Genomic DNA, 18908 nt, shown 5'->3' with positions numbered 1-18908 from the left:
ATAGCTAAAATATTCACAAAAGCTTTACCTAAGGATGCTCATGAGTATCTAAGAGGTAACCTAGGGGTGATGCACCTAGTGAAAGCTACTTAAGAAGCATGAGTATTGCTCTACATCAACTGGGCTAAATGTTGTATCTTACAACTTGATGCAGTGGATCTTACTTTAGGAGCTAGCTAAACTAATAAAGGAGATGAATTAGAAAATTTATAGTCCTATGAAAGGTGACATAAAATGAATTGATTATATCTACATATAGAGATGACAAGTCTTTGGTATTGTTGTCAAAGAGGGAGATAGAGATATATAGTTCAGGGAGAAATATCTAAGAGATATATAGAAAAACATATACCTAGTAAGAGGGAGAAATAATTTGAAAGAGCAGAGCAAATAGAGAAAGATAGATACCTTAATATTAGAAAAAGGGAGGTATAAGAAAGACATAGAAGTAAAGGAAATTGAACAAGCTCACATTACCCTATAGAGAGAAAGGGCATATACTACACTGATAGAGGGAGAAATTTCAAAGATTTTTTTTTTAGTATTGTTATTGGTATTGGTTTTCCATCAATGCCAAAGAGGGAGATTGTTGATATAAGATTGTTTTGAAGTGTAGAACCTATAATAGAAAAATATTATTTTGTCAATGATGTCAAACCTGCTACCTGTTGGTGAAAAAATTGCTTTTTGGTTTGAAAGCTATCATTTAGTTTATTGATGAAGAAGATTTGAAAGGAAGAGATAACAATAGCACCTAGAGAAAGGTTGAGTTATTTGGTATGTAAAAGAAGCACTAAGACCAAGTAAGACATTGATACTATAGTGTATATTTTATCTACTTAAAGTTTGAAATGAAAGATTACTCAAGTTAAGACTAGAAGAAGATCAAGTATGAAAAATGTTTGCCAAGCCTTGTTGAGTAGTCAGTGCAAGCCAAGTAGAAATCAGTAGAAGCCGAGTGAAAATCAAGAGGTGTCGAGCAAAGATAAAAGATAGTGCAAGATGAGTGATTGTTAGTATATGCTGAGTAAAGTTTAGTTGGTGCCAAGCATCAGTAAACTTTACAGTTTAGCGAGTGAACTAGTGTTGGCTATGTGATAGGATAGTATAGTTGCCAAGTGATAGAAAATAGTGTTAAATCAAAGATTTGACGAATCTAATCTAAGTATTTTATTTTTTAAAATTATGTGAAGCATGTGGAAGATAACTATGATGGTCTGGTGACACAAAATTCAAGGTAAACCATTTTGAGACAAATTCAAGAAAATTGTAGAAGAAGTTTCTAGAGGAAACAAATGGAAAAGTGGGTAGATTCATTGTATCCTACCTAATCTTTTTTGACATTCTAGTCATGTTTGTTATTAGCGACATACACTTATTCAGATTGTAAGTATCTACCAAGCATATTGTATAGTTAACAATGTTAACCAAGCATTTCAATTGCTACCAAGTTCTACAGTTCCTACCGAGTCCTTTAGATAGAATTCAGTTTGCGTTGAGTAGTTACTATGGTGATGATCAATAGTGTAAATTGAGCATCTCAGTGTATGTCAAGTTTACTAATGAAAACTGAGTTGTGTAATGCTTACCAAAATTGTAGTTGATGTGATGTGAGTCTAATGTTAACCGAGCTACCCAGTGTTAACCAAGTGACTTAGTTTATACCAAGCTCGTAGTGATAGCATTGATTGAGTTATGTAGTGTGAAGTAAGTGATTCAATTTATATGTTGAGTTTCATGGTATTCAATGAGTCACCAATGCAGATCGAGTTCAAGACTACTTGAAAGTGATTAGTATGGACCAAGCTTCTATATCTACTGAGTGCATGAGGATGCTGAGCATTGATAGTGGATGCCGAGTATCAGAACCTCACCAAGTCAGTCTTCAAAACCCGAGATTCTACAGTTTGCCCAACTTTTTAATATTTGTGTAAACTTGTATTGTGGCAAACTTTGTAATTTGTAATTGGAATGGTACATTTGTAATGTATTGTATCACATCCAATGTATGGAATGGAAGTAATGTAATAAGAAGAGGAGAGCAGAAGAGCAAATTACAAAGGCTACAATAGTATAAGGAGCAACAAAGATTTATCTATCACAACAAGGTGATTTGCACACTCAGAAGAATCTCATTTAGCAAACCAAGTTGCAAATCAGAGATCAACCATTGCTTCATCTTAATAGGTGGATCAGTCAAATCTTTTAGCAAGGTAGACTTAACAATCTTGTGTAAATATCTTTATCGAGTACATACTTCATTGTATATTTGTAAATCCTTTTGCAAGGTGGACCTAGTAGTCCTTATTGCTCCTAATAGGGTAGGTCATCATAAGTGATAATTGTAAGCCTTAACAGACCAACTGTATACTATATTACTAAAGCTTGTGGGTATCATCCCCACCCCAATTTTACTTTCTATTTGGAAGGTTTTTGGGTCACCAAAATTGTGTGTCAAAAGTGTTATGAATGCTTTAATGTTTTTAGTTTCTCATGCATGCAATTAGATTAGAATATATATCAAGGATTATTGTTAATTAAGGATTAAGTTTTATTGGTTACTGATTCACCCCTCCCCTCTTAGTAACTTAGCCTATCATAATATTTCCAATGACTACATTAGGTATTTCTTCTATTGGTATTTCAACAATGAGTGTAGTATCCACTTTTTCAACAAGTTCTACTATTTTGTCATGCCCACATTCCTAAAAGTAAAAAACACAACTATTTTTGTTTTTTTAGGAACAAAATATACACCAATATGATTCAAGATTGAACAAAATTACATCTACATCTTTCATACGAGACTTGAGAAAATAAGAATAACAAAATGATAATATCCTATTCACTCTTCCAATGTATATCATGATACAAAATTTCTTTTATTCAATACATTCTGATCAAAGTAATGAAATGACAACATTAAAACGATGAAATTTTTCCTTCATGTTCCTCTCAAGACTTGCATTCAACATAATATCAAGCAAGCAATAGGGTGGTGAAATCATCATATCAAGATACACAATAGAAGGACCTTTACAAGCAAGATGATTCACAATCTCTCTATTGGTATATGTATGAGATCAATAACAACACTCCTACATTACAAATAAATTCACATAAAAAAAATGGTGTTGTCCTCCATTGCAATACAAATACAATAGTGTTCTCTTCTTCTATGCAAATGTAAGACTTCACAACTTCCAAATGTCCAAGACCTCAAGCAAATACCTACAATTAAGAGACAAAATGTAGAACCATGGAGGATCACCTCCCAACCTAGGCCTCAAGGAGACCACCCACCAAGCTTGGGAAAACAAGGCATAAATGGTTGCACACCTTCACATTCACATATCATGCAAACTATAACCACACAATTCAACACAACACAACACAACCCATCCCAAGGCTTGCACATAGATTCTACCATAGAATCAAGATATAGGGTGAAGGTGGGCTCTCTCTGTTAGGAGAATGTAAAATTCATGAATCACATATATTCACATTTTCTCATAGGTACCATGCCCTTTCAAGGCTTAACAATGTCTTCCCTTCTTCATACACCTCCTTATACCTCCCAAGAATTGCAAGAAATCATGAAGTCCATACACCATTGAACACATCAAAATCATCTCCACGCATGAGAGAATTTCTCAACTACATGGGTGAGCCCAACTAACCCCTTCACCCAAGAATCTCTTCCCTCCCAAGGGTGAGTGATGCCTCACACCCATTTAACATAACAATCAACGTGAACAAAATAAGATTCAAGAAGGAATACTCATAAGACTTCTCACATTCAACACACATACAACAAGATTCTTCTCAAACCACATCTATACCATAACAAATCTACAATGCAATGAAGAACACCATATCAATCTTACAATGCAATGAAGAAAATATCATAACAAATCTATAAGAAATGAAGAGACACCATGGATCATGGATACCAACCTTACTCCAAGCAATGGCAATGAAAGAAAGTTGTAGTAGAGCTCCTTATCCTCTTCGTCCAAACCCTAAATGTCTCTAAAGTTAGAGAGTGGGAAAGTGGGTTTCTAGATTGGCCGTGCCTTTATATATGACTCCCATTTTAGGATTCAATATAAAATGTATTCTTTTTGGGGTCTCCTAGGTCTTCTAGGCACCCTAGTGATCATTATTAGCCCCCTAACTTAAAGTATTATCATGGGTAGGGTTTATTTTCATCACAAATTCACCTTAGAGCTACTTTTGGCCCTCACAATGTTAGGTAAAGTCCAATTTCAAATTTCTTATTGGGTAACCCTTGTTTCCCTTACTAAATCAAGGAAATTAAGTCTATTTATCAATTAAGGAATTTAACTTGAGATAAGGTGGCTACATGATCCATCTTCAGAGAACATGTCATTTTCACATAACAAGTACATGTGTCAAGTGACACACACAAAATTCACTATACATCACACATGACATGTTCTGAATCTACTCATGAAATATATACTACACACATACATCTCACATTTACAAAATAAACACATTACAACAAAGTTTACCAATCTTCTAAAGATTAACTTGGCAGTGTCATATTAACATGTGTTTATATCTTGTTTTCCCATTATGTATCCATGGTTCCTTTCTTGCACACTAAACTTGAGCATCAATAATCCAATGAAAAGTCACATATAAAATACATATGGAAGTAAAGATATATGATAATTTCATTATTCTACATTTCACATATAACACATTTCATAATTAACTTCCTATTCTCCATCATTTGCTTACACACATTTAATCATTAAACCTAAAAAATCTGCATATTAATGACTTCCTAACAAGATAAATTTAAACATTTGAACCACAACAAAATCCCATTTCTATCATAATAATGAAGTACTGATTAAACATCCATTAATTCATCGACTATGCCAATCAAGTCCTAATACATATCAAAATGGAAAATCACAAAGTAAATATCATCAGATAAGTAGAAAAATTTATTGTCCATCAAGTATCAAAATATATGTCGAGATATAAGTCCTACATAACAAAATGGGAATACAATATCTATGCTATAATGGGTCAAGGTGAGGCGTCACACATTTCTACAATTGTTTCCATTCCTACCATGCAAGTAATAAGTGCAAGGACAATTGAGACCAAGCCTCAACCGAGCAAAATTTTTTTGGGAAAAGGCAAAGAGAAGGAAGAAGATATAGATCTTGATGAGAATATTTTCATTCCTAATTGGGACATCTCTAATCTCAATCCTAATCAGATGCATATTTTTGGAGAACTTCTTAAAAAAAAAGCCAAGCAGCAAAGACTTAGAGAGGAAAGAAACAAGGAATTTAAGATAATTGTGGATGCTAAAAATATTCTAGCAAAGTCTCTTGGCATAAAGGTTGATACTTCTCAACCAATTTTGTATTAGTTAGTAGTAGTCCAAAAATATAATGTAGATTTGGATGGATAAGACAAATTGTTGCAAAAAGCTGAGAAAAAGTTTGAGAATAAAGTTTTAGAACTTATTGCTCAGAAAATTGTTATTCATCAAGTAGAATTATCTACTATTCTAGGCTCTCTAGAGACCTCCTACATCGATGTATCTTTACTTTTTGGTAAACTTTGGGTTACATCAATCTTCACTAAGGAAATAAGAGATAAATTGTTAAAGATTGATGAGGATCTAAAGGCAAGGGCATAGTAGTTGCAACTTGACCCGAGTTCAAATTCCGCCCACTTCAACAAGATCAAATTCTTAATAGATAAGAAGACATAATTGCTGAGAGAAGAGGCAAGGATAAGATCTACATTGATAAATATTTAGAACATGATTCTCCCAAACATGGATGCACTGTAGAAACACATTGCAAATGCAAAAATGTTCATTCATGACAACAACTTCTCCATTAGAGACCATATGATAGAATTGTCAGCAGAAGTGTAGATTGCATTGCACACATGCAAGGTGTTGCAAGAGAATTGGGACAAGACTTTGGCACTTATCTTGAAGGTACATTCAGATTTCTTGTCACATTTTGGCATTATTATGTAAGTACATATAGTATAAATATTTGGCATTAATGTAAAAAAAGGGGAAGAATATGTAAGGAGAAAGGGGGAGAAGATTGAAAGAAGATTGGGAAAAATTGAAAGATTGTAGAGAAAATATATATGTCAGATGTATAGTATACTGTATATTATGTATGGGGGAGCATTACCATGCACATAAATATATCTCTTACAAAACTAATTTTGAAAAAACTCAAAAACAATATACTCTACTGAGTTGGAGATATAAGTTGATGGATAAAGATGTTCTAGAACATTCTTGAATTTAGTTTTGATTGATAAGTGTTTTTGTCACTAATGCCAAAGGGAGAGATTGTTGACATTCTAGTAATGTTTGTTATTAGTGACATGCACTTATTCAGATTGTAAGTATCTACCAAGCATATTGTACAGTTAATAGTGTTAACCAAGCATTTCAATTGCTACCGACTTCTACAATTGCTATTGAGTCCTTTGCAAAGATTTTAGTTTGCGCTGAGCAGTTACTATGGTGATGATTAGTAGTGTAAATCGAGCATCTCAGTGTATGCTAAGTTTACCAGTAAAAATCTAGTTGTGTAGTGCTTACCAAGTTCATAGTTGATGTGATGCGAGTCTAGTGTTAATCGAGCTACTCAGTGTTAACCAAGTGACTCAGTTTATACCAAGCTCATAGTGATAGTATTGACTAAGTTACGTAGTGTGAATCAAGTGATTCAGTTTATATGTCAAGTTTCACAATATTCACCAAGTCACTAGTGCAGACCAAGTTCAATCCTACTTAGAAGTCATTAGTATGGACCGGTCTTCTAAGTCTATCGAGTGCATGACGATGCTGAGCATTGACAATGGATGGCGAGTATCAAAACCTCACCAAGTCAGTCTTTAGAACCAAAGTTTCTAGACTTTGGCCAACTTTGTAATATTTGTGTAAACTTGTATTGTGACTGACTTTGTAATTTTTAATTGAATTGGTATATATGTAATGTATTATGTCACATCCAATGTATGGAATGGAAGTAATGTAACAAGAAGAGAAGAGCAGAAGAGTGAATTATAAAGGCTACAATAGTATAAGGAGCAACAAAGATTTATCTATCACAACAAGGTGATTTGTACACTCAGAGGAATCTCATTCAGCAAACCAAGTTGCAGATCAGAGATCACCCACTGCTTCATCCTAACAGGTGGATCAATCAAATCTTTTAACAAGGTAGACCTAACAGTCTTGTGTAAATCTCTTTACTAAGTACATACTTCATTGTATGTTTGGAAATCCTTTTGCAAGGTGTACCTAGCAATTCTTATTGCTCCTAATAGGGTAGATCATTAGAAGTGATCATTGTAAGCCTTAACAGGTCAACTTTATACTGCAGTACTAAAGCTTGTGGGTATCATCCCCACTCTAGTTTTACTTTCTATTTGAAAGGTTTCTAGGTCACCAAAATTGTGTGTCAAAAGTGTTATGAATGCTTTAATATTTTTAGTTTCTCATGCATGTAATTAGATCAGAATATACATGAAGGATTAATTACTAATTAAGGATTAAGTTTTATTGGTTACTGATTCACCCCTCTCCTCTTAGTAACTTAGCCTATCATAATATTTTCAACAATCCTGCCTAACCCTACAATTTACGATTGTGGTTAAGCACCAAAAGATCTTAATTCTCTATTTATAGAGATAGCTTGCTATAAGCAAAGGTTGTCATATGCAAGAACCTAAGGAAGACATGGAGTATAGGGTATTGCTTCATTCAGTAGTTGAATAGAGGTGATTGTAGTTGGCATGCAAAGAAAGAAGGCTTAAGAGTATGAATGCTTGAATGGTAAACAAGCTATCAAAGTTGAAGTGTGTGAATGCCAAGAAGAATGGAGGACTGAAATAAAAATTTGTAATCTACAAGTGAGTTTTAATTTGTTATCAGATCAAGCCTTAATGTTACTTTCTAATCATTTTATCAGTCTAGGGTAAATTCTTCGGATTAAGGCTGACCTAGCAGTCATTTATAAATCTTTTAACATGGTGATATTCTAATGGATTGGTTTAAAGTCTTCTAACAAGGCTCACTCCTAACAAGGTGATTGAAATCCTTTAATCAAGTCACATTTAACAGTGTGTATTGTAACCTTTAACAAGGTTGGTCTTTCATAGAGCATCACTTCAAAAGAGTGAGAATTAGTGGCATGTTACTGGTGGTTTTTTCCAAATTGGATTTCCACATAAAATTCTTGTGTCAAATGTGTTATTGAATCTATTATGTTTCATGTTTACATATTTACAAAGTTGTTTTGACCTAGGATAGTAACCTACAAAGTTTAATCATTGTATGATCCAATGGATGTATTCATGATAAGCTATTACGGATATGGGTCTACTAATAATTGAAATTTTTTATTTGTACATGTAGACCTTGGATAACCAATTCACCCCTCCCCCATCTCAGTTATTCTAAAGAATTTCAACAAAAATCTGTCATGAGTGCAACATATAATTACTGAATCAGATCTCCAACACCTATAGGATACTCCCCCATAGAAATATCATTAGCATTCATGCTAATAATTTGCCCCTTTGACATTTATGGCAACATAGGTGAAAAACATCTAAGTTTCATGAGTACCAAATGTATCATTTCTTCATCTATTCCCCCATTCATGCTATCCATGAATGTCATCATTTAACAACCAACATGCACAATGAAGGTGGTAATCTCCTGCATATATTAACATCTTTTCAAATCCTCTTCATCAATCAATATGAATTTCTTCCTTAAGTTCATCTCGCCCCCATAGAGTGATCTTTCTCATAGTATGTATCAGGTATAATGTACTCATATTTCCCCCAAAGGATAATCTTCCATAGGATATTTTTCATGTACTACCTCTCCCCCATTAACATCAATGACAAAGACATCATTATGTCAATTCTCTAACAATTATCTTCAATAATCTTAAGTGTCGAAAGACACTGTTAAATACTAGTACCAAGAGTCCTTAATGGCTCAACTCAAATAAAGACACTCCCCCATAGGAGAAGCATCAAGAATCTAGTCAAGATAAAGGAAATAGTGATCTCTTACCACTAGATTGATGCACTCTCTACATCAAATACTCAAAAGTAGGCTCAAGCATAACCCCAAACATACCTCTCAAGTACTCAAATGTGTCTTTTGCCAAAGGTTTTGTAAATGCCTATTAGCTACTTCTTTGTGCTAATATACTCTAGCTTGATCTCTTTTTCTCCAATATTCTCTCGTAAAAGTTATACTTAATTGATATATGCTTAGTCTTTGAATGCAAAACTAGATTACTTGACATACTCACTGTACTTGTGTTATCACAATGTATAGTAAAAGGATTTGTAAACTCAATCCAAATGTCTTTTAACATTTTAATCATCCAAAGAATCTGATTACAATTGTTTTTTGCTCCTACATACTCTGCTTCTATTGTACTTTGTAAAATGCAATATTGTTCCTTGCTTAGAAAAGAAATCAATCTTCCTCCTAAGAAAAGTGTTCTGCCAGTAGTGCACTTTCTATCATCTACACTTCTTGTCCAATCCACATCAGTGTATGCACATAGAATAAAATCATGTGATCTACCGTACCATAATCCATAATTACGTATGCATTTCAAATATCTAAAAATTCTTTTTACTACTGCATAATGTGTCTCTTTAGGATCTTCTTGTCTTACCATAACTCCAATTGCATTAGCTATATCAGATCTAGTGTGTGTCAAATATTGCAATCAACCAATCATAGATTTATACTTTTTGTGTTCAATAGTAGGAGATTCATCTTTGCTTGATAATTTACATCTAGTTACCATAGGTGTTCCAATAGGTTTATGACTTTCTAATCAAAATATTTTTAATAGATTTTTTAGATACTTGGCTAGCGGTATAAAAATACCATCATCATTATGTAAAAATTGAAATCCCAAGAAGTATTTCATCTATCCAATCATTCTCATTTCAAATTCCTTCTTCATTTCCTCTGAAAATTCCTCACTTGCTTCATCATTTCCTCAAAAAATAATGTCATCCATAAAGACTATGATAATCACTAATCATTTGTCATTCTTTCTTGGATACAAGTTACTATTAACATTACCTTTCAAAAATCCCAAATTTGTCAATTATTTATCCAATCTTGCATATCAGGCTCTAGGTGCTTTTTTTAGTCCATACAATGAATTTTTTAATATGAAAATCATACCATCTTTGTGTGTAAATGGAAAATGATCAGGCTGCTCAATGTATACCCTTCTTCTAGTTATCCATTTAGAAAATCTGATTTGACATCCAATTTATGAAATTTAATGTTTTTGTTAGCTATATATGCCAAAAACATTCTTATTGATTCTCATATAGTAGTAGGTGCAAATGTTTCTTCAAAATCAATTCCTTCTTGTTGTGAATAACCTTTCTATGTTTATGATCTAGTGGATAATTTCAGTAAAAATTGAAGTGTCTTCAAATCTCTAGATTTTTGCACCATCAAAAAGATCTCAGCATCCTGATTCCAACGCAACTTGAATGGAGCAAAAAGGAGTTCGTTTGTGCAAGTTACGCTCAGTCAAAGTTTTGGTCAACAGGTAGACCAAAGGGCTAGATAAGGGGCAAAATCAAACCATCTCAAAAGTGGTCAACAATGGGTTTCAAATTAAAGATCTTGTCATAAGATTTTTGATAGCATTCGTTTCGTCAAAAACGGACTTCATATGTAAAAGTTATGGCAATTTGAATTTTGGAGGTAAAAAAAATGTCATTTTGAATTCTGATGATGTCATGGAAGCAATTTAAAACCAAAAGAGAAAAAAAAAAAGGTTTTGAATGAGATTCGAACCCCTAACCAACCCTTTGCTAGAATAAGGTTTGGCCGTGGGCTACGCGTAGTGTCTATTATACAAATGTCAAAACTTTTATTTAAATTTGAGCTAGTTGCCAATTCGGTTATGAAAGAGGTGCCAGCGGGGTTTGAACCACTAACCACATGGTACCCAAAATGTAAAGCGACCAGTGCGCTATGAACAATGCTTAGAATATATTAAGTGTACATTTTACATGACCTAGGAAAAGTCGCCAAGCCTTGTTTAATTAAGGTTTATTTGTTATACATTTAATAATTGGTTAAGCCTTATTTTGGCTTCTTTTATTGTATAAAAGGGGGGTATGCGAGGAGTGTTGGACTCAGAATTTGGAAGAGACTTTTGATGTAAAAAATTAGGGTTTTTTTTCCTTCAGGTGATAAGAAAGAGAGGTCTTGTAAGGAGTTTTTTTTTTTTGAGCCATTGTTGTACATTGGAGTTTTGTTATGCTACCGAAGTGCTCAAAGGAATGGTTGGTGCATTTTTGTAACTGATTTTTGGAGATTAATCGGATTGGTCATACTCTATTGGAGCCGACCCAGAGACGTAGTCACATTTTGTGGCGAACTCCGAAATCAAACTTGTTTGCACTTTTTTTCTCTCCTCTCTTATGTTCTGATTCTCACCTTAAGTTTTTTAGTTTTAATGCATAATTTGAGTTATGTATAAATGAATTAAGACTTCAGCTAAGTTGTGTTTTTATTTAAGCATTCAATATTGCAATTAGTCTAGATCCGTCCATCAGATCAGTTTCTTATAACTTCACCTTGTTCATTCATATTATTTTTGGATAACTATTTAGTTCCAATAACATTCTTATCCTCATGTCTGAGAACTAATTCCCAAGTTTTGTTCTTTTCAACCCGCTCTAATTCTTCTTTCATAGCTTTATCCAATAATCATCCTTACAAGCTTCATCAACATTCTTAGGTTCAATTTGAGAAATTAAACATAGTTCTTGTACCTTTTTTCTTGTCATAACTCCTCCAACTTTTCTTCCAATTATATGTTCATTCAAGTGATTCTTTACCATTTTTTTGTTAGGTGTCACTCCTTCAACTCTGATTTATGCTCTAGGTTGAGATCTAGGTTCTTCTATTTGAATTTCAATCTATAAATTAGTATCAGTCTCATAAAATAATTCCTTTTTTAAATTCTCCTTGTTAGTTCATGTATTAGTCTCTTCATTAGAATTATAATCAAGTACACTTTCCTAAATTCTAAACTTTTCATCAACTCTCACATTAGTGCTCTCAACACTAGTCTTAGATCTCTGATTAAAACATCTATATGCCTTGATTTTTTATGAATATCAAAGAAACACACCTTCATCACTTCTTGAATCAAACTTTGCAATATCTTCATCCTTTTTAGTGTAGTATCTACTTCTAAAGATTCTAAAATACTTCATAGAAGGTGCATGTCCAAACCAAAGTTCATAAAGTGTCTTACCAATGCATTATCTCATTTGTAATCTTTTAATAATGTATACTATTGTATTTACTATTTCTCTCCAATAGATTTTACATACATTGTTTTCAATCATCATTTCTCTTGTTGCCTCTATTACTGATCCATTTCTTCTTTCTACTATCCCATTTTTTTTAGGTGTCTTTGAGGCTAAAAGTTGTCTCTTTATACCATTATCTTCACAAAAATGTTTAACTCATTTGAAGTAAACTCTCATCCTCTATAAGATCTCAAACATTTAATCTTTAAACAAGATTCATGTTAGGATTTGACCATGGATAGAAATAACAATTACATGCAAATATAAAAAATATCAAAAAATAATAAATCACACAAAAAAGAACACAAGACACCAAGATTTAATGTGATTCACCCAAACCCTAGGCTACGTCCACCAAACAACAAGTCTAATATTATTGTGATCTAGTGATTACAACCTGATTACAATCTATAATCTCTTACAATTTAATACCACCACAAGAACCAATTTTTGCATCACCCACAATAAAAAAATCTTTAATCAGTACTTCCCTAATCAGTCACCACAATCTAACAATCTTTCACTTGGGGATTGATTAGGCTCCACACTAGACAACAATATCCCACTTGGAGATTGATCCTATAGCAATACCACTACCACATAGGGCTCCCACTAGATCAAACCACCTTGGACTTTGCTATTCTTTTATTCTTGTTTCATCTAGAAGACCAACCAAAGTTGAAAAGGAATTCAACTTCTCCCTTGTCACTACCTTTGTAAACATATCCACTAGATTGTCATCTATATGTATTTTATTGAGCTTTAACTGTCCATCATCCAAAACTAACTGAATAAAATAGTACTGCACCTGAATGTGTTTTGTCTTTGAATGTAGAGCTGAATTCTTTGCAAGATGAAAGACACTTTAGCTATCTGTAAAAAAATAATTATCCTGTTGAAGGTGTCCCAATTCTTCCAAGAAGAACTAAAGTCATATCATCTCCTTGGCTACCTCTGTAGTAGCAACATACTATGCCTCTGTAACCTAGAAACCCAACTCATGGTTGCCCCACCAACAGTAAATACATAACCTATAGTACTCCGCTTGATATCAATATCCCTTGCCAAATTTGAGTCAACATATCCATGTAAGCTAGTAGTAGATCCCCCAAAGTGTAAACACTTACTGGATGTTCCTCTCAAATATCTGAGATTCCATTTAACTACATGCCAGTACTCAATTCTTGGATGACTCATATACCAACTAACGACTCCCACTGCATGTGCAATATCTTTCCTTGTACATACCATAGCGTACATCAAGCTTCCTACAGCTGAAGCATAGGGTACCTTAGACATCTTATCCTCCTCTTCTTATGTCTTAGGACACATCTCCTTAGTCAACTTCAAATGATTAGATAAAAGTGTGCTGATAGCTTTAGCATTCTCCATAGAGAAATGTTACAACACCTTCTCAACATAATCAGCTTGAGATAGCATCAATTTTTTGTTCTTCCTATCTCCACAAATCTTCATACCAAGAATTTGTTTTGCTGCCCCCAAATCCTTTATAGAAAATGCATGTGCTAACTAGCATTTCAGTCCCTTAATGTGATCCATGTTAGACCTAGCTACATGCATATTATCAACATATAAAAATAAAATAATGTAGCTATGATCATCCAACCTCTTAAAGTAAACACAATGATCTGAATGACACCTATTGTATCCTTGCTCATGCATAAAGCTATCAAATTTCAGATACCATTGCCAAGGTGCTTGCTTCAAGCCGTATTTTTTTTTTTTCAGTTTGTACACTAAGTTCTCCTTACCTTTGACCTCAAATCCCTGTGGCTGTACCATATATATCTCTTTATCCAAATCACCATGAAGAAAGGTTATTTTAATATCAAGCTGCTCCAAATGCAAATCTTTAGTAGCCACAATACTTAAAACAATGTGAATAGAAGTCATTTTAACAACATGAGAGAATATCTCATCAAAATCAATGCCTTTTTTGTGTGCAAATCCTTTTACAACTAACTTGGCTTTAAATCTTTTCTTATCATCATTCTCTTTTTTCAACCTATAAACCCACTTATTCTGTAAAGCCCTTTTACTTGCAAGAAACTTGCATGAATCCTATGTCTTATTTTTCAGCAAAGAGTCCATTTCATCTTTCATTGTACTCCCATTGAATCTTAGTATCCACCTACACAACTTCATCATAACATTTAGGTTCACCAACATCTGTTAGTAAAATAGAATATAAAGAGGGAGAAAATCTTTCTGGAGGTCTACTCATCCTTGTTGACCATTTAACATTCACTAGGGTGTGTGGTATTTATTGTTGCGGTCGTTGCACATCATGAGGAATTTCTAGAACATCAACTTTTGGAGTATCATCTAGCACTACATAATCATCTTCTTTCTTCTCATGTTGCTGCAATAGATCTTTGTACAACACTTTCTCATTGAATATGACATCCCTGCTTCTTACAATTTTATGATTTTTAAAATCCCAATACCTATAACCAAATTCATTAATGCCATATCCAAAAAATTCACATTTTTTTGACTTAGCTTCTAACTTGGTTCTATTTTTAGAATCTATATGAGCAAATGCTTCACAACTAAAGGTTTTGAGAAAAGAATAATTCACCTCCTTACAGTCCATACTTCCTCTAGAATACCACAACCCAAAGGAGTAGAGGGACCTTTATTAATCAAATATACAATAGTATTGATAGCCTTTGCCCACATGTTTAAGGGCAACCCATCATGCAACCTCATGCTCCTTGCATGCTCCATTATAGTCCTGTTCATGTGTTTACCCACTCCATTTTTCTATGGAGTCGTTGGAATAGTTTTCTGTCTATGAATACCATTAGTGGAGCAATAAGTTTCAAATTCATGACTACAATACTCACCATCATTATCAAATCTGAGATATTTTAATTTCTTATTAGTCTCATTTTCAACCAAGCATTTCCATTTCTTAAAAGTTTGAAATACATCAGATTTCTGTCTAGGAAATAAATCCATATTTTTTTCATTGCATCATCAATAAATGTAACATAATAATGAGAGCCACCAAGGGAAGATACCTGAGCTAGTCCCCATACATCAGTATGCACAAGTTCTAATTTCTCCTTTTAATTTTTCTTTCTAGACTTCATAAAACTCAGTTTTTTTTTTTTTTTTTTTCTATACACACAACTTTCGTAGAAATCCATATTACTACATTTTAGACTTGGTAAACCTTTCTTTGAATGAAGTACTTTCATACCTTTCTCACTCATGTGCCCAAGTCTGTTGTTTCATAGTGCTATATCAGAATCTACAACAACTATTTGTTCTCCCTGCTCAGCTACAACAATTATTCCTAAGCATTCATTTTTCTCTAAAATAATTAAAGTAGAAGGAACAATATGACCTATACAAAGATATAAGGTGCCTACTTTCACACCTTTTGCTACTACAATGGAACCTTTTGAAAACTTCCAATTTTTATCATTAAAAGTAACTACACAACCCTCATCACTGAGTTGCCTAGCTGAAATTAAATTCTTATTCAGCCTTGGAACATATCTTACCTCATGTAGTAGCCAATGATTCCCATTCTATAACTTAATCTTAACATTTCTCTTTCCAATAATGTGATAGGGTTCATTATCCCCCAAATAAATAAGTCCAAAATCCCCTTGGACATAATCAATGAAATAACCTCTATGAGATATAGCATGAAATGAAGCACCAAAATATAAAACCCATTTCTAAAGATAAAAGCAAAACATCCTCTTCAGATTTGTTACTTACCACATTTGCCTCCTCTCCATCTTTCTTTTCTCCTTCATTTTTCTTTTGAGTCTAACAAGCTTTCTTTTTATGCTTTGGTTTCCCACAATACTAGTAGTCATTCAGTCCTCTTGATTGAGACCTCCTCCCCTTTGACTTTCCTCTTGATTTTTCACGATTTCTAGAATTATTTTCTCTTTTAGTCATTCTACCTCTGCTTTGTGCATTTAAAGTACTTCTTGATGTAGATCTACTTGAGGTTTTCCTATGAGTTTCTTCACTCAAAATAAAATTGATCACATCATCATATTTTAGGATGCTAGATCTAGGAACATAATTACTCACAACTATTACGAAGCCATTCTATCTTTCAGGCAAAAAACACAAAATTAAGAGAGCCCTACTTTATTCATCAAAATTAATACCCATATAAGAAAACTAAATAGTAACAATATTAAACTCATTTAAATGATCTGCAATAGATCCACCTTCTATCATTTTCATATGAAATAAATGCTTATGATAAATACCTTATTTGAAGTGGAGGGCTTTTTATACAAATTTGCTAGGGTTCCCATCAACTCTTTTATCATCTTCACTTTTATAATATAAAATGCCATCGGTGGTGCTAGGCATGATCAAATGCTTCCAAGTGCCTTTCTGTCTAAAAGAACCTAGTCATCATTTGACATAGATCCTTGATTCTTGGTTTTTGCTCCCAATGGCTTTCATAAATCCTTCTGATATAGATAGTCCTCCATTTGCATCTTCTATAATTGAAAGTTTTTTCCATTAAACTTGTTAACTTGTAGCTTATCCTCATCTTCCATCACTTCCACTCAATGGTGAGACTCTCACTCAATTGTGAGACTTTCCAATAGAGGATGACTGAAAAAAAAAATGAGGCTCTGATACCACTTGTTAGGATTTAACCATGGACAGAAATAACAATTACATGCAAATATAAACAATATCATAAAATAATAGATCACATAGAAAAGAACACAAGAAACCAAGACTTAATGTGGTTCACCTAAACCCTAGGTTACGTCCACCAAACAGAAAGTCCAATATTATTATGATCTAATGATTACAATCTGATTACAATCTGTAATCCCTTATAGATCAATACCACTGCAAGAACCAACTTTTGCATCACCCACAATAAAATAATCCCTAAGCCTAAGCCCTTTTATACAAGTATTTTTATTGCTTTAGAGTTATAATTAATAATTACATGTCAGCCCAAAATCTCAATAAAATAGGGCCCAATTTTTTTTCATCATCAATCACCAGTCACCACAATCTAACAATTCATTCTCAACTATACTATTAAATATCTTGAATTTCTCAAAAGCTTCATATTCTTCTTTAAGAAATGCTACCCACATCATTTTAATAAAATCGTCAACAAGAATCACAAAATACCTTTCACCATAGAATGCTCTTGTACTTTTAGGACCACTCAAATCTGTGTGCACAATCTCTAACTTCACTAAGGTGGTAAATTTTTTGTTTGGGAATTGACTTTTCTCTTACTTTTCCATTACATATTCTTTACACAACAAGCTAGTAGGTTTCACAATCTTAGGAAAATCTATAATTCCCAATATGGTACTAACCTTCACAATGTTATCAAAGTTGTTATGACAAGATCTCTTGTGCCATAACCAACTATCATCCACCTTTGCAACTTAACATTTCATCTCAGTAGGACGTAACTAAAATGCATTACCTTTTATCCTTGTACAAGTACAAATCAATGTGTTATTTTTATCTTTGATAATACAAGTCTTCTCTATAAAACACAACTGATATCCTTTGTCAACTAACTATTGAGAAATCAAAAGATTATGTTTCAAACCATCTATAAAGTAAACATCATCAGTTTTAGTCTTTCTATCAAGTGTAATAGATTATTTCCAACTCTGACTTCTCTGTCATAGCTATTGAATTCAATAGTCTTGTTCATATCTCCAGTCATGTAATGGGAATGACCACTATCTATAATCCATTTTTTTTTTTATGATGTGGAGTTTTTTCTCCCCATATTTTACTATGAGGGTTTGAGGGAAATGCCCCCTAGATGGGGTCAATGGGAAACACTCTTTGTTGTTGCTATTTTTCTATTAGATGACTTATTCTAACCCTAAATTTTTAAGTAGGAAAAAAATTGTATAAAATGACATAGAGTTAGGGATTTCATAATGTATGATGAGATTGTAGCTTCTTGTGATAGTATTCAACTATAAGGGATTACAGATTGTAATCATTCGATAATAATAATATTGGACTTGATGTTGGTTGACATAGCCCAAGGATTGAGTGAACCATGTTAAATCTTTGTGTCTTGTGTTCTCTTATGTGAAATTTATTATTTACTTATATTTTATTTTTGCTTGTAATTTTTATATTTTTTCATGGTTAGTTGTAACAATTGGTCTCAGAGCGAGGCCTTTTTTATATCTATCCTCTATACGAAAGTCTTGTGGTTGAGTGAGAGAAATAGCAAAAGAGAGTACACTGAAGGTTGAAAAGTTTAATGGGCAAAACTTTTAGTTTTAGAAAATGCAAATGGTGGACTATCTTTATCAAAAGGATTTATGGTGGCCATTTCAAAGAAAATCTAAGAAATTGACCCCTATGATAGATGAGGACTAAGATGTTTTGGATTAAAGGACACTTGGAAGTATTTGATTATGTTTAGCACAATTGGTGACATTTAATATTAAAAAAATAAAGAC

This window comes from Cupressus sempervirens, chromosome 3, assembly GCF_028749045.1.
Source record: "Cupressus sempervirens isolate cs-2001-9-10 chromosome 3, ASM2874904v1, whole genome shotgun sequence".
NCBI classification, from domain to species: Eukaryota; Viridiplantae; Streptophyta; class Pinopsida; order Cupressales; family Cupressaceae; genus Cupressus; species Cupressus sempervirens.
Note: the sequence above shows the minus strand (reverse complement) of the source record.